Below are 21,834 nucleotides of genomic sequence, written 5' to 3' on the forward strand. Positions count from 1 at the left end.
GCTCCTTATGATAGACAGTGGACATTATGTAGTTTGATATGTTGCAGTCAGCCTACGGGCCATACTTAGGACAGACAGTCCGATTTTGTACTCCGATATTATTATGATATGTGATATGAAATACATCGATATGATGGGATGCAATGTGTTATGATTTGTAGTTATTTTCTATGGATGGATGATTTATGTACTTGTTTATGAACATGTATGGATGAATTTTTATGTATTTTTGATGTATTTATGAAATGAAATGGATAAAATGCTTGATGTAATATGTGATGGAATGCAAATGTACTAACCAGATGGATGTAGGATGCAATATGTGTGGAGATCGGAGCACTAGACCGAACTGACTATCCGGATTGACAGAAGAAATGTTAGTAAGAAATGAGATAGAGGACAGTTAGAAATGAAGAAAAACTTGCTTTCAGTAATGCACTTTGTAGGTGAGAACCTTTATTTTTATGTAGCAAAATGGATGCGTAGCATCATGGCATTGAAGGCCAGAGCTGAAATGCAACCCGATTTGCGAAAGACAAACACATCATAGACAAGCAACAATCACAATCAAAAAAGAAAAGGATCATGAACCATCCTGGTCACTCTAAATCACTCAGTGACATCATCGAGCAACATAGGAACATGATCGAAGCCAAAGATAAATCAATAAAAAAGATAAGACACACAAATTCAAGCAAATCAGACAAACATCTTGATCTTCATTGTCAAAAGTTGAAAGTGCTGATAGGACGATCATGCTATTTGGTTTTAGGACATGCGATACCCCGTCTAAGACAGGACACAGTCTGGTTTCGAGTATACCACACCCTGTATAAGACCCATGATAGTAGGAACAAGGACAAATGTTTTTGATGTCGATTGATATGACAATTTGGATCAGTTTGAGTGTTTGATTTTGATTGAAAAAGCTCACCTGTTAATGCGTGATTTCATTAAAGTGCAGTGTTGAATTGATTGCGAGTGTCGTTGGAGGAATGCTTAGTGATCTGTCGATGCACAAAGGAATACATTATTGCAAAATGTTTGTTTTTGTGAGTTTTATAATTTTTTGTTCATTTTTTCAGGACTTTATTTGATGTTTAGGGATTTTTTTTCAGGACATTATTTGATTTTTAGAGATTTTATTAGGACATGATTTGATTTTTTTTTTGAATTATTTCAGGACATTTTTCAATTTTTTTTGATTATTTCAGGATATTTTTCAATTTTTTTGATTTTTTTTCAGGACATTTTTCAATTTTTTTGATTATTTCAAGACATTTTTTCAATTTTTTTGGATTATTTCAAGACATTTTTTGATTTTTTTGATTTTTTTCAGGACATTTTTCAATTTTTAAACACTCCAGTGATTGATCATGACGAGGGGAAGGCACCTAATGCGCACTTGAAAGACACATAGACTGGGACCAAAACATATGTACAAGAAACTGGAGTAGGCAAGACAGTGATGTTGACTAATAACAGGCCTGGAATAGAACATTGGGTCGAGACCAAGATAGGCATGATAAACCGGCCGAGAGAAAGCATATCTAGAAGTCATGATAAATGATGGAGCAATAATCTCATTACTCATGGCGCCTAATTGCCAGGTTTTCACCATGGTACTTGCCCAAAGCGCCTGTTTGCCAGGTTTTCACTAGAGGGCGAATCATTTTTTTTGTTTTGCTCTTTGCGTTTTTTTCCTCTTTTTTCTCTTTTTTTTGCTTTTTTGATTTTTTCATTATTTTTTTTTTGTATTTTGTCTTTTTTTTTTAAAAATTTTTTTGTATTTTTTTCAGGATCATATTTGAAAAAGTGCTGAGAAAAAACTACGCCCAGTACTTGCGAAGATGCATGCTATTGATAGGATCAGACAGAGGTTCACCTTCTGGAGTCGCAAGCTGATATGCCTCCGAGCCATAGGCTGCAGTTACTATGAAAGGCCCAACCCAATTAGGTTCAAACTTGCCTTTGATGATGTCAGTAGACTGTGCATTCTTGGGATTTGCCTTTAAAACCAGATCTCCCACTTCGAAGTGTCGCCCTTTGACCTTCTTATTATAAGAGCGACGGAGACGGTTTTGATATGCTTGCAAATGTGAAAGAGCTGTCTGACATTTCTCATCTAACATCTCAAGCTGATGCAACCGAGAGACTCTGTGTGTCTCATCATCAATCAGGTGTTGCAAGGAAACCCTCAAGGAAGGAATCTCGACTTCCAAAGGTAAAATGGCTTCCGCACCATACACCAAGGAATAAGGTGTTGCGCCATTAGGGGTGCGGATAGAAGTGCGATAGGCCCATAGTGCTGGATTTAACTGTATGTGCCAATCTTGACCAGCGTCATTGACAACTTTCTTCAGGATCTTGATAATGGTTTTATTTGATGCTTCAGCTTGACCATTACCTTGTGGATAATACAGACTAGAAAAACGATGCTGAATATGAAACTTGTCATAGAGTTCTTTAACATCTTTATTCTTAAAAGGTCAACCATTATCTGTGACTATGGCAAGGGGTACCCCATATCTACATATGATATAGTTCAACAAGAATTTTGAAATTTGGACACCAGTGATATAAGTCATGGGGATAGCCTCGATCCATTTGGTAAAATATTCTTTAGCTGTAATAATGAACTTGTGTCCATTTGCAGATGTTGGGTGAATCTTGCCGATAAGATCCAATCCCCACTGAGAAAAGGGCCATGGAGATATAACAGAATGAAGCTCTTGAGCTGGTGCATGAATATAATTTCCATGGATCTGGCACTTGTAGCACTTTTTAACAAAATCATGAACATCTTTTTCCAAAGTGGGCCAATAATACCCAGCACGAATCAACTTTTTGGCTAAGCTAAGACCATTGAAATGGCCCCCACAGATACCATCGTGAACCTCGTGTAAAGTTGTTTGTGCTTCGTCAGAATCCAAACACCTGAGGAGGGTATGGTCAAAGGAACGGCGGTAAAGGGTGTCGACGATGATGACATATTTGGCCGTCTGTCAGATAAAGGCTCGGCGTTGGTTAGCGGAAAGGTTGGGTGGTAAGGTTTGGGATTTCAAATATTGATATACGTCATTGTACCAGGGGGAATTGGGACCAACAAGAATGCACATCACGTCAGCTGTCAGAATGTCGAAAGAGGGAACCAGCAATTGTTCAACTAAAAATTCACATTTGTCCATATTATGAGGCATATTCAACATAGAAGCGATTATAGCCATTGCATCTGCCGACTTGTTTTGCATTCTTGGCACTTGACTGAAATGGATAGCTGTGAATTTTGTCTTGAAGAAATCTACCATGTTCTTATAAGGAATAAGCTTTTCATCGTTTGTTTCGTAGTCATCATTCACTTGTCGGATGACTAATTGAGAATCTCCATAGACTTGCAAATGCTTGATGTTCCAGTGGACTGCTACTCGGAGTCCTGTAACCAATGCTTCATACTCTGCAATGTTATTGGTACAGTGGAAAGTTATTCTGTAGGACTTTGGAATAGCATCACCTTGACGGGTGACAAACAGGATACCAGCTCCAGACCCGAACTTGGTATGGGATCCATCGAAGTATAACTTCCATTCATTAGATGGTGTGAGAGCAAAGACTGATTCATCTAGAAAATCAGTCAACATGGGATGATCGTCAGAAATAGGAGCATCTGCAAGTTGATCTGCTATGATTTGTCCTTTTATCGCCTTTCGCTCCATATACTCAATGTCAAATTTGCTAAGAATCATGACCCATTTTGCTAGGCGACCTGTCAAAGTTGCTTGGCTAAGCAAATATTTTAATGGATCAATTTTTGCAACCAACAATGTTTGGTGGCTTAGCATATAATGTCAGAGCTTTTGTGTTGCAAATACCACTGCTAAGCATGCCCTCTCAATAGTTGAATAATTTAGCTCATAGCCTACTAGTGTCCGGCTGATATAGTAAATAGCTCGCTCTTTGCCGTTCTCATCTTGTTGGGCCAAGAGAATGCCTAATGCCGTTTCAGTTGCAGAAATATACAATAAAAATGGCTTGCCATCGATAGGAGGCATTAGGATAGGTGGCGACAGCAAATATTCCTTGAGAGCTTGAAAGGCTGATTGACATTGCTCAGTCCATTTGAAAGTGACACCTTTATGCAATAGATGTTGGAATGGATGACATTTGTCGGCCAACTGAGCTATGAAGCGGCGAATTGACTGGAGCTTTCCTTGCAAACTTCTTAATTGCCAGAGGTTTGAAGGTGGAGGCATGTCCATTATGGCTTTGACCTTGGTGGTGTCGACCTCGATGCCTCGATGAGAAACAATGTATCCGAGCAATTTGCCAGCTGTAACACCAAAGACACACTTTTTTGGATTGAGCCTGAGTTTGTAGGTCTCCATTCTGTCAAAGATTGGGCCAAAGATGGCTAGATGACTATCTTTGGTAACAGATTTGCATAACAAGTCATCAACATAATCTTCCATCAAAGTGTGCATGAAATCATGAAAGATTGTCATCATTGCTCTTTGATATGTGGCACCGGCATTTTTAAGACCGAAGGGCATCACATTCCAGCAATAGGTGCCCCAAGCACAGGTGAATGCTATCTTATGTTGATCTTCAGGTGCAATGCAGATTTGATTGTAGCCGGAGAAACCATCCATTAGTGAAAGCATCTCATAACCAGCCGTCATGTCCACTATGATGTCTATGTTTGGCAATGGAAAATCATCCTTAGGGCATGCTTTATTGAGGTCCTTGAAATCTGTGCAGATTCTGATGCCCCCAGTTACTTTGCTAACTGGTACTAAATTGGAAATCCAATCTGCATAATCAATAGGTCTGATGAAGCCCACATCTAGCAATTTTTTTAGCTCCACTTTAACCAAAAGAGCTACCTGAGGATGCATCTTTCTAAGTTTTTGTTTGACGGGCTTAGCACCTGCTTTCAATGGCAAATGATGAAGGACTAACTCTGGATCGAGGCTAGGCATATCTGCATAAGACCACGCAAAGCTGATCTTCTTCTCCAGAAAGAAATTGATAAAATCAATCTTCTCTTGTTTTGACAAGGAGGCAGCAAAGTGAATGACCTTAGGGTTATCAGGTGTACCCAAATTTATTTCCTCAGTCATCTCCACCAGCAATGTTGGTTTGTCTTGAATTGATAGGGGTACGTCCACTCTTCCACCTTTGGGCGCCTCAGAAAGGTTTTCACCCGTAGGTACGTCTTTTATTTTTACTTTTGTATGATCAGAGAGTGCCTTACGGTTTTCACTCAAAGATCTATTCTTTTGATTTTTTTCTTTTTCTTTTTCTTTTTCTTTTTCATGACTGGAGATCGGGTTCACCAATTAATGTAGCATCGGAATTAGGAATCATCAAAGCAATATATAAAAAGACATATTATTCATTATTAGCTCAATCATAAACACACATTGCAATGATCTAATCCTAAGCACACTCAATAGAGACATAAAAACAAAGCATTCAAAAGCAATATATCATGCAAACCAGATGATGATTTGGATGCTTCTTCCATGCGGCTCCATTGTTCTTCTTTCCTCCTCAAATGGATTTGTGGATCTCACCTACAAGTGCACACACAATTGAAAGCAAGATTGATATTGGTTATTGGTCAAGAGTACTAGAAGCATAAGTTCGATAGTTTGATTAGGGATTTGGGATTAGCTTTGATTGAAAATCATCCAATTTATAGAAGAATTGGATAAATGACAAGATTAGCATGATGCAATTCAAATGGAAATTGCAAATCAATATGACAAATTATGACAAATTATGCACTTTCCATGCACAATTTGATTGATTGATAATTGATGACAAATTATGACAACTTCTATGTCAAAATTGATTGATTATCAATTATGACAATTTATGACAAATTGAAATGTCATTCCCATGGAATTAGGAGATGAAATAGGAGGGAAAAGGAATTAGCAATTAAGAAAATTAAAATTGATGAAAATTAGGAACTAGAAATTGATGGAAAAATAGGAAAATAGGAACTAGAAGAAATTAGGTAAATTAATTAATAATTTGTCATTTATTAATTAATTTACAAGAGGAAGAATAATTAGCCAATTAAATAAAGATTTAATTGTAATGAGAAGACTTAGGATTAATAAATAATTTAGTAATCCTAGAGGAAGAAATGACAAATTAGGTTAAATGAATAAATCATAAAACCCTAGAAGACGAATTAGAAGTGCAAAAAATGACAATTAGGTCTTGATGAAGAATAATTAATGTGATGATTTTGAATTGATAAATGACCAATGCGACAAAATGATTTGATTGATAAATGCGCCAATTGACGAGGAACAATGACAAATTGATCCAAATTGACATGATTAAGACAGATAACGATCGATGACAAATCGATCGCAAAATGACAAGATTGAGAAGAGGACAAGAATCGATGACAAAATGGATTGCAAAACGACAAGATTGAAAACGACCATGATCAATGACAAATCGATCGCCAAATGACAAAATTAAACATGACAACGATCGAACAATGACAACGATCGATGACAAATCTATCGCATGATGACAAGATTGAAGGATTGATGATAAATCGACAAGATTGATAAGAGGACAACGATCGATGACAAATCGATCGCAAGATTGACAGGATTGATAAGAGGACAAAACCCTAATTAGGATTGACGATGTCCAAAATGATAAGATTGATGATAAAATTGATAAGAAAGCCACGATTGATGACAAATCAATAGCAAGATTGACAAGAGGACAAAACCCTAAACTAGGATTGACGATGTCCAAAATGATGACAAATTAGCACGCACATTGATGCAACAAGATAAGTTCGATCAAAATCTCGATTGGATAATGTTGTCAACAAGACCAAATTTGAGGACGAGATGATTGAAGAATGTAGAACAATGACTCAATGTTCGCAAATGATAAAAATCAAGTGCGTGACATTTGAGAAATGTTAATACGACGCAAAAACCTAAAATGAGGCAATGCGCAAATGTTAAAGTATGACCTCGCAAGCGTTGACCATTTTTAGGTGTCTACATATAAACCCTCAACACAAATTGTAATCGAGTCTAGCACAAGCCCTTGAGTTAGGGTTCCCAATCATAACTCAAAATAAAGACAAAAATAAAAATGATAAATTAATTCAAACTCACCTGGTGTTCTTGTGGAGAACTTGGAACTGTTGCTTTCTATTTCCTGGATGCAGCAATCTACATGTTTGCAATGATCGTCATTCTTGTAGAATCTAAAAGATAGCATAAAGAAACAAGAAATCTTTTGACACAAACACAAATCTTTTCTTCAAATTTGGAAAACCCAATTACATTATTGTAGGCCACACTAAACATTACAATTCAGTAGTTTTTATAGAGGTTGCAACATCTTCCAACAAATAGTTCACTCCTGATTACATTCCATGCATTCATTATGCATTATTCAAATAAAAAATAATTAATTGAGTCTCTATTAATAAATAACTAAATAAAACTATAAATAGTCTCCTTAAAAAAAAAAATACATGTGAGCGCACACGCTTAAAATTCTACTAAAAATAAAACTGAACTAATTGTCCAAAAGAAACTAAAAATAGTTTTCCTGTTGTGCGTGGAAAGAAAATGGAGTTCTAAAATTGAAGTAGGAGTTGCATGCATGTTCACAACACCAATTATCTTCATACTCCCCTCGATGCTGAGACTCACAAATTGATCTTGAATATTTGAGTAACTAGATCTTTGTAACTTCATGTAACCTTGTTGTACAAGTGAACTCAATGTGACAAAATCCAAACCTTTGCAACTCACTTCATGAGAGATCACAAAGTCTTCCCTTCATTTCTCTAAAGAAGACTCATGACACTTCAATGTGCTATCATAGCAAGCAATCATCAATTACTTTACTTGAACATCTAAATTGTGTTTGATCATTTCTCCCATTCACATGCAAACATTTAGGCTTGTAAAACCTTCTGAACATATTCGTTAACGTTTTCCAACAAAATCCATCGATCCAACCATAATCAATCTGCATACAACCTTTCCTAGATTTCTCATTCATCTCTTTGTTCCAATGTGACTTTTCACAATGATTCTTCAACCCACAAATTGAGCAAGGGTGAAGATCCCAACACTTATTATTTTTATGTTCTTCTCTATGGCAATGTGAACACTAAATTCTTTCAGTTGATTTTCATGAGCTTGTAACACTAGCACCATCAAATCTCTCTTTCTTATCATATCCCAAGCCTTCATACTTGGGCCTCATTGTTGGCTTAATGGGCTCTCTTATTCCTTCCCCATGCTTTCCCAAACCTTTTCCGTTATAGCACATTTTTTGCATGATCTACATACCAATATTATTTTCAAAACAACCTTTATTTTTCACATCACAACATGCAGCTACAAAATGTTTGCATTTGCATGAAAATTGCATTAATGATATGTTATGTTATCATTGATGTCAATTAACCAGTAATGATATTGCTGGTATTGTTGATATTGTCTTGTAAATGGTAGGATGACCTAAGTGAAGGAAATTGTAAACCGGTATATAAGTTTATGAGTTGAACCGATAACCGGTAAAAAGGTTGAACCCTATCTATTGATGTAACTGGTAAACCCTACCTATTTTTTTTTTAAAATCTAGGTAACCGATTAAGATTGCTGAATTGGTTATGTTGGTTTATGTTCTGATGATGAGCGGTAATGATGGTGACATGTATGATTATTGTATAAAGACAATTTCAAGTGTTTTTTGGCGCATTGTTGTAACGGTTTCTTTGTCTAGGGAATGAGCAAAGTGTATTGCATATAATGCAAAGCATGTGATGAGTTACTGAGATCGAAGAGGTGATCAAGGAGTGGTCGAGGCGTTCTTAATTAATGTGCAGAGATTGCTATGTAATCTAATGGTCATACTTGAACCGACTTGTTTGTAATCTCTATGAGAATTTGACTTATGTTGTGTTACTGCCCTAATTGATTTATTTATAAGGTCGATGAAGTTGTTTAGTTTAAGGTGTTGGCATAGATCAGTTGAGTGTGTGGTTGCCAAACTGGATGATGTATCTACAATTTGAGTAAAGGAAGATAGGAGCATAAAAAGGAGCTAATCAAGAAAGTGTAGTGCTAATCACACAGATCAAACAAACTCGTGTTGTTTTCTAAAAATTACAGAAAAACTTAAATCCCCTAACCGGGTAAGATCTAAAAAGATTGGTGACTTATCAAATCCTCTAACACGGTGATCCATTAGCTTGGATTTTCAAATCCTCTACCAAGGTTACTCCTAACAGGGTATTGCTTCTAACAAGACATTTGTAGTCAATCCCTTAACAAGGTGGTTCTTAATAGGACTTTTGTAATGCTTTAACAGGCTTGGCTCCTAATAGGGAGAACTTCAGAAGAGTTTAGATAGTTATCTTGTGAGTCTCATCTCACCATGGTTTTTCCCATTTGGGTTTCCATGTCAAAAATATTTGTGTCAAGTGGTGAATGTTTTTGTAGTTATGATCTTATGGTTGATTTGATTAACTACTTAACTATTTTGATAAGTCATGATAACCCAAAGCATTGAGAAATGAATTTTGTTGACATAGGACAAAGCATTTAGATGTTTAAAAGTTTGTTGTTTTTTACTTTTAACTTGTTGTAATAGTCAATCGGTTTATCTTATGAGTTTTTATCTTGATAGTGGTATTTCATTGATAAGTTTACTTTGAGAGATTGAAATTGAGTTTGGGAAAGTTTTTATTAGTTTTTCTATTTACTGATTCACACCCCCCTCTCAGTAATCTATTGGATACTTATTCTTTCATCATACCATCAATTGGTATCAGAGCTATCAGGTCCTCTAAGATCTAAGCCTAACAACTTAAGGTAAAGATCTTGCTGATCACGATGAAGAAGGAAGGTTTGAAGTTTAATAGAGAGAACTATAGGATATGGAGCAACAGAATGAAAATTTACATCAAGAGTCTAGGAAGTCAGTATTGGGAACATGTCAATAATAAATTTGTTTCACCCACTGTGATTTTGACTGATGATCAGAAGAAAGAGAAACAATAAAATCATCAAGCATTAGAGGCCATTATCAGTTCCCTATCTGATGCTGAATATGTACATGTTCATGGTCTAGAGACTGCACATGAGGTATGGCACAAACTTGAAGAGATTTATAGCAATGACGAACATGTTAAGATTGCTAAAGAGGAGAGTCTAAGAGGAAAGTTTGATGACATGCCGATGGTTGAAGGTGAGAATATCCAGCGGTATGGTTAAAGGATAAAAGAGATTGTTGGTGAAATTAAGAGTGTAGGAGGGAAAGTGGAAGATGCCATAGTGATCTATAAGGTACTAAGAACCCTGCTACCGGTCTACGCTATCCGAGTTGCAACCATTCAGGAGCTAAAGTCCATTGACAAAACTAAGGTAACTCTTGACTGTATCATTGGAAAACTTACTGCTTTTGAATTGAATGGTTATGATGGTAGTGTACAGAAATCTGAGTCTACATTTAGAGCTTCTATTTCTAACCCATGTGTGAGAAAAATTAGAGATGCTAGTCATAGTTATGAATCTAGATCTAGCAGAGATGTTGATGATGAAGATAGTTTAGTGGAGCTTGAAGCATTGTTGGCAAAGTGGTTGCCTAGAGGCATTGGTAAATATAGAGGTAAATTACCTTTAAAATGTTCTCCATGCAACAAGATTGGCCACATAGCTGCTAGCTGCCCTAATGGTGAAAATGAACACAAGCGAGAAAAATTAAAGAAGTATAAGGGTAAAGGCAAGAGAGATTGTCTTATTGCTATTGATGGTGGTATGGCTGATGAAGAATTTGATGGTGATGTTGATGAAGATATAGTGTTTGTGTTGGTAAATGCACACTCCAATGGGAAATTGTAGGTGATTGAAGGTTTTGTCATTGATGGCAACCTTGCAATCATATGGCATCGGCAAGAAAAAGATATCGGCACTGACATACAAAACACCAACAGTAAAAGGAAGGATGCCGACACCTTGGCCGATTTCAATTTTGTTTAGAATGTATTTTGTAATTAATTGTTAAATCATTGTAAGCCAACATGGCAAGTTGTAATATGAATCATATATGTATGAGATCATTGTAGATCATTTATTATAGAGGAAGGTAGAGAGAGTAGAGAGGAAAAAGATAGGATGCAAAATTATGTAGAGCTAACATGCAAATTATTGGTTAAGGGTTTATGTATGTAGCAAAGATTAAACTGGTACTGAACTTGGCATAGAAGATGTTGATTTGAAGCAGTACAAGACATTGGATTAGTATAATCTATTTTGTAAGTCAATGTGACTTCTTTTGTAATTGAGTAGTGAGCTCTAGGCACTTGGCCTTCCTACATGTGCAGGACCCTATTGTAAAAGTAATATTCCTTTATTGGCCAGTAAGTGAATATTGTGGGTCACAAATCCCATCGAGGTTTTTCCCACACCGGGTTTCCTTGTTAAAATACTGTGTTATGGTGTTCTTCTCATGTTTTTTTATTGTTCTTAGTTACTGCATTATTTCCAGTTTACCGATACACAGTTTCAATATGCTTTTCATGTTTTAAGTCAAGTACATTTATACATCGGTAAGATACTGATTCACCCCCCCCCTCTCAGTATCTTTGGGAATCCTAATAGTTTGTAGCTATTAAAGAAGAGATATCAAACCAGAAGGCATTAGTATCTAGGATGGATAAGTCAGATGATTGGATTATTGATAGTGGTTGTTCACATCATATGACCGGTGATCGGAGCAAATTTCTTTCTTTGAAGGAATTTGATGACGAAGTTGTAAGATTTGGTAATGACTCACCCTGCATGGTTAAAGGTAGGGGAATTATTTCTCTTAATGGGAAGAGTAGTGCAGATGATGTCTAATGGGTTGAAGGTCTAAAGCACAATCTTTTGAGTGTGGCATAACTCAATGACAGAGGATACCCACTGGTGTTTAAAAATGATATGTGAAAAATCTTTGACAACAAAGGTCAACTGATTGCAACCGGGAAGCAAACTAGAGGTAACCTGTTTCACCTTAATCCTAAAGTTAGCAACTGTTTAATTACAAAGGTAGATGATAGTTGGGTTTGGCATAGGAGATTTTGTCATATAAACTTTGATAACATTGTTAAAGTGAGTAAGTCCAAGATAGTGAGAGGTTTTCCTCAGTTGGACAAACCAGTTAATGCTCTTTGCAAAGAATGTCAGTTAGGAAAGATGGCATCGTCAACTTTCAAGAGAAAATCCTTTTCAGTGGAGCATTCGTTAGACTTGGTTCATACAGATTTTTGCTGACCAATAAGAACAAAAAGCATTCAAGGTGACAGATATTTCATGATCCTCACTAATGATTGCTCAAGGATGATGTGGGTTGCATTCTTGAAGGATAAGACTGAATCTTTTGGTAAGTTCAAGGCATTCAAGGCCTTAGCTAAGAAGGAGAGCGGTAAAAAGATAAAATATCTAAGGACAGATCAAGGTAGTGAATTTACTTCTGAGGAATTCACTAGGTATCGTGAAGAGAATGGTATCAAATGGTAGCTTTCTACACCAAGGACACCACAATAGAATGGTATCACAGAGAGGAACAATCAGTCAGTTGTTGAAGCTTCTAGGACAATGTTGATACAAGGAGGTGTAGCGAAAACCTTTTGGAGAGAAGCTGTCAGCACAATTGTCTACACTATGAAATGAGTTTTGATAAAAAGAGGTAAGGACAAGACTCCTTATGAATACTGGTATGGGAGATCACCTGATGTTAGTTATTTGAAGATTTTTGAAAGAAAATGTTTTATTAGGAGAGGTGATTATACTAGCAAATTTGAGGCTAAAAGTGATGAAGGTATATTTCTTGGCCATTCCACCAAAAGTAAGGCCTATAAGTATTGTAACAACCAGACACAAAGAATTATTGAGAGTGTTGATGTTTGAGTGGATGAATGTCCTAAAGTATCAAAGAAAACTAGTTTGGAAAAGAAGGATTAAGATCCTTACATTTTGTTTTTGGAACCAAAAACTGTCAAATCTAAAACTGCTAAAGCAAATCCTGATGCACCAGTTCAACCAAAACAGATAAATTCTCAAGATGATGATAATAATGAAGCTGAACCTAAAGAAAATTATCATGCTATTCCAAGATATGTGAGATTGAATCACAATCCTGAACAAATTATTGGGGATAAGGATGCTGGAGTACTAACCAAAAGAAGAATAAGAGAAAAGTCTTGCATGATCTCCACCATTGAACCAAGAACTACTAAGGAAGCATTTAGTGATGATCATTAGGTTAAAGCTATGGAGGAGGAATTGGATCAAATTGAGGAGAACAACACTTGGACCCTAGTACCTCAACCAGTAAATAAAAATGTAATAGATACTAAATGGGTATTCAGAAACAATTTGAATGAAGATGGTGTTGTAGTTCGCAACAAAGCTAGGTTGGTTTGCAAAGGTTATGCACAAGAAGAAGGAGAAGATTATGGTGAAACTTTTGCACTAGTAGCAAGACTGGAAGGTGTCACAACTTTACTTGCATTTGCAGCCCATAAGAAATTCAAGGTATACCAGATGGATGTTAAGTCTGCATTTTTTAATGGGATACTGTAAGAAGAAGTATATATTGAGCAGCCAGATGGTTATGCTTTGACTGATGAGAAAGACATGGTATGCAGATTACATAAGGCCTTATATGGATTAAAGAAAACACCCAGAGCATGGTATGAAAGGCTTCATACACATTTTACTCCTAGGGGGAGAGATTGTTTAGTTGGAAAATTGGTATCTGGTTATGATCTCTTTTAAAAGGAGATTGATTGGTTTTTGGTATTTGGCATTTCTATTTTGACACTTTGATGGTTCTTCCATCTTGTGTTGTCATCAATGCCAAAGGGGGAGAAGTTGATATATTGGCATATTAGTTGGTATTTTGTATTTGAACCTAGTTTTGGTATATCTTTGGCAGATGATGTCAAAGGGGGAGAGATTGATATGGAAAAACATAAGGAGAGAAAAACATAAGAATGACACATTTTACTCCCAGGGGGAGAGATTGTTCAGTTGGAAAATTGGTATCTCGTTATGATCTCTTTTAAAAGGAGAATGATTGGTTTTTGGTATTTGACATTTCTGTTTTGGCACTTTGATAGTTTTTCCATCTTGTGTTGCCATCAATGCCAAAGGGGGAGATTGTTGGTATTTTGGATATGTTGATATGGTTTTGTCATTGATGTCAACACCTGATGTCAACCACTTATCAACTCTGGCAACATTCACTAGCAGGCAAACCCTGACACCGGCATCGACAAACTCTACGACAATATTTTATCTACCGATAGGTTATATTATTTACAGGAACTTGGAAAAACATGAAGGACACTTGGTTGTGTTGAAGACATCGTTTGAACACCTTGTCTTGAAGAATTGTTCACTAGTACATGCAAGTTTGCATATTTGCTTTTACCAGCAAATAGGTCCAGGATATACACCAATAGACTTATCTATTTTAGATCAGCATGGTACATTATGAAGATAATTTAATTATGTTGTATATACATTAATCCGACATGTTGAATTGGTTATTGCATTAGATATTGTTTTGTAAATTACTTTTATTGTAGAATCTTCTTAGAGCTGACCTACTAAAATTGGTCCTAGGTTATGGTATATATGTAAGATCTTATTTGTAAGATTAGAGTGTGGAAGAGTGTGATTGTGGATTGTGAAATTAAGAAGGGATATGCGAAAATAATCAGAGCTATACACACAGACATCATCTAAGGTTTGAAGGAAGGTATTTGTGAAGACAATCAGAACTCCACCGATATTGAATCTAGCATATGAAGATGCTATTTTGTGTAGTACATTTATCATTGGATTTAACCATCCAATTGTAGTCAGTGTGACTCCTATTTGTGTTTGAGCAATGAGATCTAGGCGCTTGGACTTTCTGCATGTGAAGACCCCATTTTTGTACACATACTATCTGCAGTAGTATCATCTGATTGTGGGTAAGGTTTCCCACCGTGATTTTTCCCCTTACAGGGTTTCCACGTACAAACTTTGGTGTTATGTGTTGTGGATGCTTTTATCTTTCTGTTTCATGCATTATTCTTTACTAGTACTGCAATTAACTAATAAACTGTCTACCGACATAAAGTTTGGTTTACTGGTATTAAGCATTAAGATTGGTTAAGTTATTTTTGGTTAAATTTTTGCTGGACAACTGATTCACCCCTCTCTCTTAGTTGCCTCTGGGACCTAACAGTAACATATATCTCAAATCTGAAGGAGATGAAATACTGGTTAGCAAAATATTTGTAGATGATATTATATTTAGAGGTAATGATGTCATGAGTAATAGTTTTGCAGATGAAATGAAAAATGAATTTGAAATGTCTTTAGTAGGGGAAATAAAAAAATTCATAGGCTTGCAAATACAACAAATGAAGAATAGTATTTTCACTACATAGTCTAAGTATATAAAAGAGGTCTTGAAGATATTTGGCATGAATGACTGTAAAACAGTTGGGAGACCAATGGTTATAGGTTGTAAGTTGTCTAAGGAAGATGAATCTAAGTCTGTTGATGAGAAGGAATACAGGTCAATGATTGGCAAATTGCACTATGTTGTTCACAACAAATCGGATATAGCTCATGCAGTTGGCATAGTTGGTAGATTTCAGAAAAATCCTAAGGAAACACATCTGATAGCAACCAAGAGTATTTTTAGATACCTGAAAGGTATTGTTGACTGTGGATTATGGTATCCATATGGAGGAAACTTTGATTTTAAGGTGTACATAGATGCAGATTGGGCAGGAAATGTTGATGACCGGAACAGCACAACTGGTGGAGCATTCTTTCTTGGAGGAAGACTTGTTTCATGGAGTAGTTAGAAGAAGAGTTGTACTTCACAATCTACTGCTGAAACTGAGTATGTTGCAGCTTACATGAATTGCACACAGGCTATTTGGATGAGGCACATTTTGGAAGGCTTTAAGATGAAGATTTCAGAACCTATAAAGATTTTATGTGATAATACAAGTATGATAAATATTTCCAAGAACCCTGTTTTGCATGCACAAACCAAGCATATTGAATTGAAGTATCATTTATTGATGGAAAAAGTGCAGAGCAAAGATGTTATCTTAGAGCATGTTTCTACCAAGGACTAGCTTGCAGATATTCTTACTAAACCTCTACCTAATAATACATTTGAGTATCTTAGAAGTCAGGTAGGGGTTGTACCCCTTCATGAGGTTAGTTGAGCATGATGTAGATTACACCAGTCCTTGAGTCGCTTGTTGAACTTTACATAATGATTGGTGTAGAAGTGGAAGTTATTCCACAAGGGGAGCATCAATTTGCAAATTGTTGTTGTTGTAGAGTGAAATTTGACATTACATGTTTTACTTTCAATTTGGCATTGTTGTTAAGGGGGAGAAGAATTATGTGATTATGAGGAGGAGAACCAGTGACAAGCTGAAGACATGGAGAGCATAGTGAATACTTGGTAATGTAAACCAAGATTCCTATTTACAATCATAGCATCAATCAATGGTGTTGATATTTATACTACCATCAATGCCAAAGGGGGAGATTGTTGGTATTTGCATGAAAATTGGATTAATGATATATTATATTGTCATTGATGTCAATTAATCGGTAATGATATTACTTATGTTGCTGATATTGTCTTGTAACCGGTAGGATGAGCTAAGTGAAGGAAATTGTCAACCGGTATGTAAGTTTATGAGTTAAACTGAAAAACCCTACCTTTGGTTTTTGTTAAACCCTAACCGATTAAGATTGCTAAATTGGTTATGTTGGTTTATGATCTGATGATGAGCGGTAATGATGGTGACATGTATGATTATTGTATGAAGACAATTTCAAGTATTTTTTGACACGTTGTTGTAACGGTTTCTTTGTCTAGGGAATGAGAAAAGTGTATTGCATATAATGCAAAGCACGTGATGAGTTACTAAGATCGAAGAAGTGATCAAGGAGCGGTCAAGGCATTCTTAATCAATGTGTAGAGATTGTTATGTAATCTAATGGTCATACTTGAACTGACTTGTTTGTAATCTCTATGAGAATTTGACTTATGTTGTGTTATCGACCTAAATGATTTATTTATAAGGTCGATGAAGTTGTTTAGTATAAGGTGTTGGCATAGATCAGTTGAGTGTGTGGTTGCCAAACTGGATGATGTATGTGCAGTTTGAGTAAAGGCAGATAGGAGCATAAAAAGGATCTGATCAAGCAAGTGTAGTGCTATTCACACAAATCAAGCAAACTCCTATTGTTTTCTAACAATTATAGCAAAACTGAAATCCCCTAACCAGGTAAGCTCTAACAAGCTTGGTGACTTCTCAAATCCTCTAACAAGATTATCCATTAGTTTGGATTTTCAAATCCTCTATCGAGGTTACTCCTAACAGGGTATTGCTTGTAACAAGGCATATGTAGTCAATCTCTTAATCTGGTGGTTCTTAACAGGATCAGGTCTTAATAGGACTTTTGTAAAGCTTTAACAGGCTTGGCTCCTAACAGGGCAAACTTCAAAAGAGTTCAGATAGTTATCTTTTAAGTCTCATCTCACCGTGGTTTTTCCCATTTGGGTTTCCACATCAAAAATATTTGTGTCAAGTGGTGAATATTTTTGTGGTTATGATCTTATGGTTCATTTAATTAACTACTAAACTATTTTGATAAGTCATGATAACCAGAAGCATTGAGAAATGAAGTCTAATGACATAGGACAAAGTATTTAAATGTTTATAAGTTTGGTGTTGTTTACTATTAATTTGATGTAGCAGTCAACTGGTTTATCGTATGAGTTTTTATCTTGATAGTGGTATTTCATTGATAAGTTTACTTTAAGAGATTGAAATTGAGTTTTGAAAAGTTTGTATCAGTTTTTCTATTTACTGATTCACCCCCCTCTCAGTAATCTACCAGATACTTATTCTTTCATCATACCATCACAAAATTAAGAGATACACACATATCCTTACTTTCAACTTCACCATTTTCACCTTTCGGTACATCATCCATATTAGTTGATTGATCAAGGGAACAAAGCAAACCTTCTATACCACATGAGATATCACAAATTGATCTTTTTTATTTCAAAATCTCATTTTCTTTTTCTAACAATTTTAACTTCGTTACCAAATCTTCATTCACCTTCTTGAATTCATCAAACAACTTAAACTTTTCTTTTAATTCTCCATTTTCTTGGTTAACTTTCCCAAATTCTTTTTGAAGAATATCATTGTCACAAGAATAGTCATAGATATCCTTTCTCAATTGCTTTATAATTTCTGTCAATTTTGAATTACACTTTTTCAATCTCATCAATTCATCTTTAAAACAATATTTCTCGGAAATTAAACTTGCATTTTCTTTTTTAGTTGTTTTACCTGTTTTCCCCATTAAAATTGAATTAATTTTATGTGACATGACTTACAGATCTCTGAACACTTATTTTACTTCTTCAACAATGAAAATTAATAATTTCACCAATGATCTTATTTTTTCTCTCTATTTTTTATGGCTGCAATCTTCTACACCTTTCATAATTTGGGTTTCCTAATTTATACCAAAAGAAATTTCTTTAACGGTAGAGACTAGCTAAAACACTCCTTCATAAACTGTAATCTTTTTCAATTGCACACCCACAATTTTCTTCAACACTGTATGCCCAATTGTCCTGCTCTGATACCATTTGTAGAATCTAAAAGAGAGGATAAAGAAATAAGAAATCTTTTGACACAAACACAAATCTTTTACTCAAATTTGGAAAAACCAATTATATTTTTGCAGGCCACACTAAACATTGCAATTCAATAGTTTTTATAGAGGTTGCAGCATCTTCCAACAAATAGTTCACTCTTGATTACATTCCATGCATTCATTATGCATTATTCAAATAAAAAATAATTAATTGAGTCTCTATTAAGAACTAACTAAATAAAGGATCCTAGGAAAGAGGATGGCTCTACATGTGTGTGGGTGTTGTGCTAGGGCCGATGTGCCCTAGCTTGTGTCCTGCGCTTTGCTTGCTTCATTCTAGGGGGCTTTCTTGCTTATTGGGGGTCGATTTTGGCTTGCTCGTGGTCAGGTTTTCTGGGCTACCGCAGGGTTTTTTTGGCAACCCTTTTTTGTTTCTTTTGCTCTGGGTTACTGTTGGGGTGTGTGGGATTTTGGGGTTGGGTTTTCTGCCCCTTTTCTTTTTCTTCTTTTGGTATTTTCTCTGGATCCATGGAGAATAGAGGATTATCCTCAAGATCTCAGATGGTCTTTGGAGATCTGGATATGGCAAATCTGTCTCATTTGATGCATGCATGTGGAAGGGAACACATTGGTCGTTCCCAATCAGAGGCAGGTGTCTCTTCTTTGAAAGAGCCTTTTCGCATGAAAAAGGTGAATGGTTGTTTGGAGAGATCCCAAGATCATCCAGTTTAGGTTATTCAACCCGAGCAAATTTAAGAGGATCTTGAATATTGGTACAATCATGCTCTCATATGCAAATTTATTGATCTTTGCCTCTCTATACCTGTTTTAGAGTCTTGGGCACATCATGTCTGAAATCTTGAAGGAGACATGGAGCTACTTATGGAACTAGGCAGACAGTAACAAGGCTTTTGAGGGTGTCCCTTATTTTTTCAACTAGGTGGGACTCTTTATCAAACCTTGACATATTGGCTTTAATTCTACTGAGGAGCTTCTATCTCATGTGCCTGTGTGGATCCGATTGTCGAGGCTTCTGTTGGAATTTTGGAGAGAAGATATTCTTCACTCAATCTCGTTGCTTCTTGATAAACCTGTGGGTTTGGCTTCACAAACTCAAGATCAAAAGGTAATTTCCTACGCTCCTATATGTGTAGAAGTTGATTTAAATAATCCTTTGCTAGACTCTATGGAAATCAGTTTGGGGACAACTTCTTGGATCCAACAGTTGGACTATGAGACCCTGCCATTTAGATGTAGAATTTGTCACGAATATGGTGATTTACAGTGGAGATGTTCTAGAACTAAATCTTCTAAACTGGTTGTGTAGACACTTAAAAATAATTATTTTAATTATTTTTAATTCCTCACATAATTAATTAATTAATTATGTTAATTCAAGTTCTCCTCAATATTAATTGAATATAATTAATATTGTCACTATAGCATGTGATTGATTTATTTAATAAATCAATCCCTTTCTTTATTCTTCTAAAAAAATTAAATCCTCACAAATCTTCCTCTTAGCTAATTAATTTCAATTAATTAGTTAACCTACATGATTCCTACAAATTATCTTCTGAATTCATCATTAACTGAATAAATTCTTCTAGAAACTCCCTAAACTCACTTAACCTTATTTTTCTAATTTTTTATTCCCTCCACTCATTCTCTCTCCTAGTCAAATTCTCCTACAAATCCTAATCCCACCTAATATTTCCTCTAATCCCCCTCCTAATGAGTTGTTAATGGCTAATCATCATGATTAGCCACAAAGTCAACTCCTTGTCCCTTTCATCCAACCACTAGCTCTTAAATACTATTTTCCTAGGTGAATGTAAGATTTTTGAAATCTCACATTCCTCCAGGCATCTCCTCTCTCAAGGAATTTTTAATTCCTTTTTATTCCTCCAATCCCCATGATATCCTTTTTTGGAGAATTTTTAATTCCTCCTCTCCATTCTTCAAGAAATGTCAGCACATTGGGAAGTCTTCCCAATGCACCTTGCTCTTCTCAAGGTACCTTGGGAGTCTTCCCAATGCACCTTGTAGATTGTGGAGATACGAAATGCTTTTAAGGCATATTTCTTGGTCTCCACACCCTCTCTTGGACCTTGTGTGAGCTTGGTGCAGGAGCACCCTTTCAGACTCTTTCTTTTTCTTTGTCTTGTTGGTGTTATGCTTCTTTAGAAGCTATTGTACATAAAATAATGAGGCATGTGCTCATAGTTCCTAGGTAGGGTCCTAGAGGAGATCTTAGGGGTCATGAGTCAAGATTGTGATTTTCTTTAAAATGAGAGGTTGAGTGTGCTTGGAGTGTGTGTTAGGCATTATTGGCATGTTGATTTCCTTAGGATAGCCCAAGATAGGCTTAGGAGTCATGGAAAGTAACAATGGCAAAGTGGCTCAAAAGATGCAAAAGTTGCATGACAACTTTTAAAAGTTGTCAAGCAACTTTTCCACCCAAAATGGTCATAGACCCTTGTGTGCGTGGACAACCCTAAATGTGGCATTGTGACTGAGGTAGAGGTATTATAAGTACTTGAAAACCCTAAAATAATGGTTTGGATGTCAAACTTTGTATGGCCCTAGTAGAGAGATCAGACTGAGACTGTAAAACTATTACCAGTCAGTTTGGATGAAGAAGACAAGCAAGATAATGGATTGAAAAACATCCGAATCTAAGTGGAATATCTATCATGGTGTAAATACTTTATTTTCAAGCAATTATTTTAGGTTTTCACTTGCAGGCTGTGTGTGTTTGTAAATAATCTGTAAATAGTCTTCTTTCTATCCAGTTTTGGACAGGATTGTGTAAATGGCTGCATAACTCCATTCCTTGTTGTGGAACCACCATGAAACCATGGGGAATGAGAGTGAAGACCTTGTACCATACTACAAAACAAGAAAGGCCCTTGAAAATGTAGGAAGGCCAAGCAGAGAGACTCAATCCTAGGCAAGACTAAACAGTGCTTGGCTAGGAAAGAGTAAGTTGCAGAGGTCTTGGAGAGCAAGGTTGGTTAGTGGAGAGAGCATCCTTTGGAGGAAGTGCAGAGGAGTGTTTGAA

This window comes from Cryptomeria japonica, chromosome 4 (genome assembly GCF_030272615.1).
Source record: "Cryptomeria japonica chromosome 4, Sugi_1.0, whole genome shotgun sequence".
NCBI lineage: Eukaryota > Viridiplantae > Streptophyta > Pinopsida > Cupressales > Cupressaceae > Cryptomeria > Cryptomeria japonica.